Source organism: Larus michahellis, chromosome 5 (assembly GCF_964199755.1).
Source record: "Larus michahellis chromosome 5, bLarMic1.1, whole genome shotgun sequence".
NCBI classification, from domain to species: domain Eukaryota; kingdom Metazoa; phylum Chordata; class Aves; order Charadriiformes; family Laridae; genus Larus; species Larus michahellis.
Window position 1 is genome coordinate 10,431,190 of NC_133900.1, and position 8,666 is coordinate 10,439,855.

At 49.9% G+C, this 8,666-nt stretch overlaps 1 protein-coding gene across 2 annotated transcripts in view; it reads right to left on the reverse strand.

Annotated features, from left to right (window-relative positions):
- SHROOM3 (shroom family member 3) overlaps positions 1-4,501 on the reverse strand; it is a 50,885-nt gene extending 46,384 nt beyond the window's left edge. For both annotated transcript variants that reach the window (XM_074588684.1, XM_074588683.1), the window contains exon 1: positions 4,452-4,501. The gene's annotated coding sequence lies outside the window, so the exon portion shown is untranslated. The remainder of the gene's footprint in view (positions 1-4,451) is intronic.
- Positions 4,502-8,666: the final 4,165 nt, after the last annotated feature.

Genomic DNA, 8,666 nt, shown 5'->3' on the forward strand with positions numbered 1-8,666 from the left:
GAGACCCGGCTTTCCTCTGCATCGTCGTCACAAAAAGGAGTTCACGTCGGGTGAAACACAATGATGGTGCCAGGTCTTTTGACTGATGTAGCTCAGTGAAGATATTTGGATTTATATTTGCCCCTCACCTGACACACAGGAGAGATTTTGGGTTTGTTTCTATGCTGCTGCTAGGCCTTCTTTTACCCATGCTTTTTCTTGTTTCTCTTTAAAATGCTTGCTACCCCATTCCTTGTCCTCTGCACTTGGGATCTAATAATCTGCCTGAACAGCCAGGACCAATATGTACGCTTAACAGACAAACTGTTGGGAAAGCCGCTTAAATAGAACTTGTGAGCTACGTAACAATATGGTTTCCTTCTCCTCGCCTAGACGGGAAAACACAACAGTAAGACAAACAGCCTCCAGGCTTGATCTTCCCATCAGGGCTGTAGCTTAGTTTTTAGAGCTAGATTTGCTCCTATCTATGCAGGGAGACTTAAGCTGCCACGGCACGACTAGGATGCAGCCATCTTGCACGGGGGGCCCTGTCCCCACCATAACTGTGCTGTGCACTGGCCATCAGTTATCATCACGTACTTTACTTAAATTAGTCTGAAATGGAGTCTGTCTCCAGCCTGGAGCCTGTTTGTAACTGCAGAGGAATCTGTGCCCTCCGTAACACACGAGACGGGATCAGGTCACTGCTGGAGAGCACTTGGCCTGGCTATTTTTATTGTCTGGCTGAATACTTTTCTTCAACGCTGTTTTAAGTGCTGAAAGAATAGTAAAGATGAGATTTTTTTTAAAAAAAAACAAACAACCAAACCCAAACCCACCAAATAACCCACTAATAATCCATAGGAACTGTGTCCTATTTAACTTTTGGACGTTTCTCAAATCTTTACCCTTGTTGCCAGGATGCTGAAGGCATTCTGAAGTCAGAACATGATGAAATCTAATCAGGGTGAAGTGGGCTGGTTTCATTTTCATCAGATTCCTCTTTCAAAGGCACAAATTTACCCTTCTGATCCTTTTCCCTACCACTAGCACTGAGCCGATACAGCAGTTCGGCTGTAGGATATCAAAAAAACCCACCCAACCCTCTTCCCTCAAGAACAACTGATGATTGAAATTCTTCACGTTTATTTAAACCCAAAGGACAGTGACACTAATTCAAGCACTGGTACAACTAGAATGTAAAGGATTAATTAGAGAAGTGGCTCTCGTGTGAATACAGGGAAGCATGCATCGCATCATGGTTAGCCGAGCTTTTCACTCAAGTTAAACTTGGTAACAACTCCCCTAAATCACCGCTTTCAAACATACATAGTCTTTCCTTATGTGTCTCTTCTTTCCACTTGGATGTCAGAAAGTTTTAGATATTTATATCCTTTTGCAACTTTGGGTTCTTTGGAGTGAATCATCAATTTTTAACACAGCCTTTGCCAAGAAAAGGGAAATGCTTGCGAAGATGAGCATGCAAATCGGCAGTTTGCATCCTTCTCGGTCTCCTCCGCAGGACAGATGACTCTCGGGGAACATCCCTGTTGCATCCACAAGAGAGAGGCAGTCTCTGTGACAGAAGGGTGACCCATCCTCTGCTTGATTGCCACCAGCAAAATGAGGGAGAGTGGCATCCCGGAGACTGTCAGACAGGATGGCTGAGACAGCGGGAGGCTGTGAAATCCTGTTTTTGGAGCGGAGTCAGGGCTTGTCTAAAACTGGTACAAGAATTAGGGAAACATTGTCATTGTCTCTCCTCTGCTTTACAGGAGTTTAGCCGGGCTCTAGGTATTGTTCATCCGAGGCAATACGCTTTATCCCCACTGTGCAGCTTGCTTGTACGCCCGGTGATATAAAAGTAGTCTTTGTGTGGCGAGACTCAAGACTCCCAACTGCACTCGTACAGGAATCCAGCGCACAAATAAGCTTCCACTTGGGGACATTCATGAATAAGCATTTGTAACAGGCAATTAGTAGTTAATTTCAAATGTCTGACCTGTCACAGATTTGGGGCTAGGTCTGCAGCTAGCAAAAATCAGCTTTGTTCCATTTCCGCGTCGATAACAGGTTTTCCTTCCCAGCGACTCGAGCATCTGAAATACTGGGACTATACACAGTGTGGCTACAGCGGGCCTGATCCTGCTGACCGTAAGCCATTCTCTACTCCCACATCCATTAAAGTCAGCCAGCTTGCCACTGTGAGCACTGAGAACTCATCACGCTAGTTCTGCTGAGTGTGTGTCGAATTGGGGCCCTCAGAACAGGGGTTCAGCCTTCACCCCTTCTCCTACACCCGGTGCCGGCCACGATAACTCTTTATCTCAACAAATGCTAGCCAAGCTGGAAATGCTGGTGGGACTCACGCAGGGCTAGGGAAGAGTGGCATTATAAAATACCCAGTTTGATGTCATATCCTGCTTATTTATTTACTTATACCGCCATCGAGGTGAGGAAGCCCCGGAACGGACCAGGCTCCACTGTGCCAGATGCTCTGCAAACACTGCAGTGAAGGATGATTGCTCACCCAGAAGGCTCATCATTAAAGCAGGGTCCTCCCTAACTAAACAAACATGGGAAGGATGTTTTCCCCATCACTGCTGTTCCCTCACAGCACCCTTCTCGAGTCCATCTGCTCACTGACGCTGACTGCATCCTACCGTGAGGACGCGGCTTTTCTCCTGTTGCTGCCAAGAGCTAGGCCACTGCGCAGAGGGAGGAGGGCTCTACGTCACATCGCTTTTCTTCTCATAAAAAATCCAGGGTCTGTTTGTTTGCCGTCTACTGAGCACAGGGACATTTGACAAGGCTTTTGGCTGCTGCAGCATCGCAGCTTGTCTATCTCCCAGACGCAGGACTCCCACCTGCGGCGACAGCAGCCCTCTCTGCGGAGCGATGCCAAGGAGGCTGGAGCTGACTGTGTATGTAGTCATTGGCTTCTTCGCAATGTTTTATATCTAAACTTATGGCCTGCTGATCTCTGGAAGAAAAGCCTCTGTGATTATTAAATGGCAGCCTGAACTTTCCTATAAAAATTACAGTAATTCCTATTTCAGTCAAACTGAACTTCCCTCGTCGATTTAAGAACCACAGGTGCCAAGCACCATTCCACATGCACCAACAAACTCTCAATCCTCTAAATCCTCATATTATGGACCTGCAGGAACAACCTTCTCTCTCACCACTGTGGGCTGGCCTGGACTTCACCTCTCTTAGTCAAAGGAGTTTTAGGGCACCGATTGCTGCCGGAGTTCAGGAAAATCTCAACGAGCGCCTAGCAGGACCTGAGTCAAGCCTCCACTGCTGAGAAAATACACTGGGCTGCTGAGATTCACCCCACTGCTTGCTGGGCAAAAGACGACTGAAGTTTGGGACAAAAAATGTACGTGCTTCAACGGGTGCTGCTGGTGTCACCCAATGGGCGGGGAGCACTGAAGGGATAGGAAATTTAAGGCTGGGTGTAGTCAGAAGAACATGCAGAGGTCAGTCTTAAAAAGGCATTATAGCAGGGAATCAGAAAAACACATCTCTGGACCTTCTGAGCAGAAGAAGCAGAGGAGAAAACTGGAGCAAAGGCAAATGGGCAAATGAGGTCTGTGGGTCACATTCCTCCCAAATTTACAAAGATGGATGCTAGCTGATAATGTTACACTTGAATATAATTCTGTTCTTAGCCATTTTAAGGAGTCTGTGGGTCATTCCAACCAGGTGATAAAATTTCTCCGCTCCTGTCCCAGTATCTCATTGCAAGGTGCATGCCAGCAGAGCTACCTCCAAGAACACTACACTACTTACTAAAACATGCAACAGCTGCCAGCGCGCAAACGAGAAACCTCCTGCTGTTCGGATGCCCAGCAATTTCCTCAAGAGAAAGTGCTGTAAAGGGACCCTTCAAACACCGCAGCCCTCGCCCAGCTGCAGCATGGCCAGACAGGAGAGTTAAATGATGTCCGTGCAATCGGAGCCAAAAGATGGGGTTTAAATCACACACCTGGAGAATCCCTCCGAGTAACGAGCTTTCACATGTGGACGGAGGGAAGCACAGCACGGCGGGGTCTGACCCTACCTCTCTTCCCTCCCTGCCCGCTCCCTCCCTGCGTCCGGAGCCTCCAAAAAGACCGAACAAGAAGACGGCACCTGGAACGGGAAGGGGCGGCCGCCCCCCAACCGCCCTCCCTCGGGAGGCTCCGCCGGTGCCAGCCGGGCTCCGGGGCCGCCGCCCTTTGTTAGCCCTCCCTGCCCTGCCCGCCCGGGCGCCTCTGCCCTTGCGGCGGGCCACCGGCCTCCCCTGCCCCCCGGGCACCCCCCGGGTACCCCCCTGCCCGCCGGCTGCCGCGCTGGCGGCTCTCCCTCCGCGCACCGCCCGCCCCCCGCTCCCCGCGCACCGCACCCCGCGCATCCCCCGCCGCCAGCCCGCTGTCCCCCGGTCCCCCGGAACCCGGTTCCCCGCCGGCAGCGGCCCCGCTCACCGTGCCCCCCCCGGCAGCTCCCGGCGCCGGCGCCGCGCTCACAGCCCCGGGCGAGGGCGCCGGAGCCCGGCAGCGGCCGCCACCGGCAGGTGCCGCGGCGGGCAGCCCGCCCCCAGCACCGCCCCGCCGGGCCGGGAGACCTCGGAGGGCTGGGGTCCCTCCGACGCACTGCCATCCTTTTCCCGAGCGGTCCCGGGAACAGCCCAGACTCCCCCAACCCATACATCGGAGGCCGTCGGGACGCGCCGTGCCTCTGATGGCAGCCTCATCCCGCGCCATCGCAACCCTGCGGTCCTCGGCAGCAAGTCCCACCAGCCACGTTAATGCAGGGGTGGCTTCCAGAGCATCTGCCGTCACCTGCTAGGTTTGTTGCGTGCAGCACATTAAATCAGCAAATGAACTGTTGTATCTCGTGAAGGAAAATGACAAGCAGAGACGAGATAAATACACCCTTCTCATTTCTCTCATTTGCCGTGAATAACTAAAAAAACTACGTTCAAGCCGTGGAATGATTCGTGTCACGCACAGGGGAAGGAGTTAAAGTTTAAAGCAGGAATTTGTACTTCTAACGCCCTGTTCTTGGCTCATGTAAAACGAGCACAGTGTTATTACTGAGGGGAGCAGGTTTACGTCTAGGAATTAAAGTGGCCAGACTTCGTGTCGTGTAAGTCTTCCTGCCTGAAGACTGCAGGATTTCACTTTCCCGTGCCCAGTGATGACAGATTCTGCAGGTGAAATGAAATGGGTTTCTGATTTCCCTTCCTGACACTTCCCATCCACCTTCCTGCCCTTCAACACCTTCCTCTCCCTTTCTGCCCTGTATCCTCCTTTAGGACTCCTGGGTTTTTTTGTCCGGTAGCTGTTTCCTCCCGAGAGGTTGCTCCATGGTCACCTTCGTTCTTTGGTTTTGCACACGGATGGGAATATGGTGCCTGCTCCTGGCACTACAGCCTTTAACACCGGCGAGCCATGCAGGAGGAAGAGGGCAAGTCCGTGAGGGAACGGGATGCACTTTCACTGAAGGAAAGAAAACACCTTTTGACCCCCCAAAGAGGTGATCAAAGGAGATGCTGGAAAAGCTGCTCTTCACAACACAAGTATCTGCCCCGTAATGGCACTTTTATCCAGGAATGTCATCCAAAAGTATCCCTATTTTATAGAGGGAGACAGTAGTACTTTATAGAGGGAGGAAAAGGGATGTGCCCTTAATTTGAGTGGGAAAGGATCCCACTCCCCAACGTGCTCTTGACAACGAAGAGGCACTGGCTTCCCTGAAGCCGTTCATTCACCCTCTGTTAAGCTATCATAAAAGTTTACATGGATAGTTTTATTTCAGTTGATAGGTAACTTATTCTGTCTTAGCTTAAAATGGTCCCCGTCAGTCTTATTTGAACTAAAATATTCTACTTCCCCAAAATAATAAAAGTGGCTTAATGGCCTTTTGCACAGGTGCATCTCTTGTCAGGTTAAATTACGCGCAGCCAGCGCTAGCTTTCATGCTGACGTCTCTTTCTCTATCTGCTAACTCGTAATCACCAGCCTAAAACGCTTAATGTTTAACAAGATGCATAAATCATAGAGCCTGTGATAAACCAGAATGAGAGATGTGGAAGAAACGCTTGAGGTGATGTTATAAAGGCAGTATGCGTTAGCTATGAGTCTTAATAATGAAAGCCACCGCGAAGCGGCACCTCTCACGGTACAATTTCCCATATTTTCTCCACTTGTGCTTCCTAGTGAAAAATACTTGTCACTATGGTGATGGTTTCATTGAGATTTTAAAGACTTCAAGTGTACTTTGCATCTTGGCCAGCAACTCTGAGAGATACTGAGTGGTAAACAGTTTCCCCGAAGTTACCAGGCAATGAAACAAAGTCCTTTTTGGGGATGTAATCATAAAAGCTCATGAACATTTGTCCTCCTGGGGTAAAAAACAAACAAACAAAAAAAATACCACCCGTAGCATAAACGTGAGGCTCCCCATAACCTTGGAGTATTTATTTAAGCATTATGTACTTATGATAGCACAGGTACTCACCCTGAAGCAGATGACAGGCAGCTAGTCCAAGCGGGAATTAGCTATGAGGGATCATAACAAGCACACACTGCTGACAAAAGGAAACCTTCGACACAACTTCCAGCCACACCGCCCTGGAGTGATGACCACAGCTTCCCTCCTAGACCAAACAGGCGTGGGCCAGGCAAACATCCAGGCTGGGGAGCGGAGGTGCTGCAGGAAGCTCTGGGTGATGGACGGCCACATCTAGGAGGTGCTCAGTGTCCACAGCTCAACTTGTGTCTCTCCTGCATCAGCAACACTACTTTTGGGTTAGACGGCATGGACCATTCTCCTGCAGGATACGGCCAGGCTTGCAGGGGAATGTGCTGGCCCCCAGCACCATCACTGGAGCAGTGCGCTGCTGAGTGGTGGTGGCAGTGTCCTAGCTAGGATGTCTCACTGGCCTTACACAGCCAAAGCCATCCTGCTCTCGCCTTGCCAGGTGATACCCGGTCCTCCCGCCAAGTATCAGCTTGGGAAATTGTACTTTGGCCTTTGTGCAATTCTCTCCTGATCCTGCTTCAGCAGAAAAGTGATTTTTCACCGTTCGGTCGGAGCAGCCCTGGCTGGCGCGCTGTCCTGTACAGCTGCTGTGTCACAGGGCAGGCCAGCGTGCAGAGCGGGGCCACCTCTCCGGCACAGCTCAGCTCCCACTGAACTACCTCCGTAACTTTTTCCAGCAGGTACCAGGCTAAATGCCGAGCCCTTCAGTGCTTATTCTGGAAAGAAAAGCCCTTCCGTGCAAACAAATGAAAGAATATATATAACAAAGCATGATTTCTCGAAGGTGTAACAAAGCGTGATTTCTCCATCAGGTGACCCTTGTGACACCAGTATCAAATGATACATCCTGCAAGGAGTAAGTATCAGGGGGAGGACTCAGAGGGTTGTTTTTAACATTTTTTGCAGGATTTGGGTTTCCTGCTTGGTGTTTGCTTCTGATGGCAGTTTAATGCTATTTAAGCACAAGAGTAGAGGTCATACAGTCCCCCTCAACAAACTACAATCATTGATGTAGCAGATTTTCCTCAGTCCTGCTGGGGTTTTCACTACCTTTGAAAACGTACGTCCTTTGACTTATAAGAAAAACTGAATACACTAGAGCTGGACTCTCCAGTGCCCAGATGTTTTCCCGACGTGCTTCTCCCAAATGTAGCAAGTTGCATTAGAAGCTGAGTGTAATATGGCAGAGATGGATGTGAGTATGTGTTCAAAGGCTGCGGAGAAGACCTTGCCCATCTCACTGCCCCTTCCCACCTGGCAATGGTGGGAGTCAGGTTGAAAGCAGGCAGGCAATTTCATTTCAGGTCCCACGTCACAGCGAACAGGCAGCAAATACATCGCTGTCACCAGCGCCGGAGCCTGCCAGCTGGATCTGGAGCAGGGGGAGACAGCCTAAGAAAAGCTTGTGTACACACCACCCTGACACGCATTTGCGATGTTTGCCTTTGGGAGTAGATGAAGACGCCCTAGGGCTATGTTTGCACCACTCTTGCAAATAATTGTTGGGAACCAGTTGCAAGAGCCACAACAACTAGAGCTCTGGATGGTAAGGGGAAAGTTGACCCATGGTCGTGATGATTTGAGGGTCAGGTTAAAGCAGCCCACTTTGCGTGACATAAATTTGTTCACTGTCAGTGGCCACTCTGAAATAAAATCGAGCATTCCGGTCAGCGGACCACACAACACGAGCTGCACACCTTGTCAAACGCAGACTAGGGGCACTTTGAAGGGTCACGGAGGCTTTCAAGCTATTACCTGCTTCAGTTCATGTCACTGATGGACTTGGTAATGGAGGCAGAAGAATAAACACCACATGTTTCCTCGAGCTGAGGCCATTGCGTATTAGCAGGATCAATGCACATACATGGTAAGTGGGTCCAACTGCCCTAGACCTACAAAGCACTCAAGCCCATTTTTCAATTTGATGCCACAAATCACTCCGCATACCTCCCCTTCCCCATGTATGTCACCAGAGATGACAGGAATAACTGTGCTGTGGGGAAACAAAGGACTCAGACATTCATCTGGGATTTTTTTCTCTTTCGCTTTTTTCTAGCCACCACAAGAAAAACCTCCAAACCCCCAAAATGAACAGCAAAAAATCCAAAGGGAAATAAATATGAAGAGACTTATCAGAGGACCAACGGCAAATG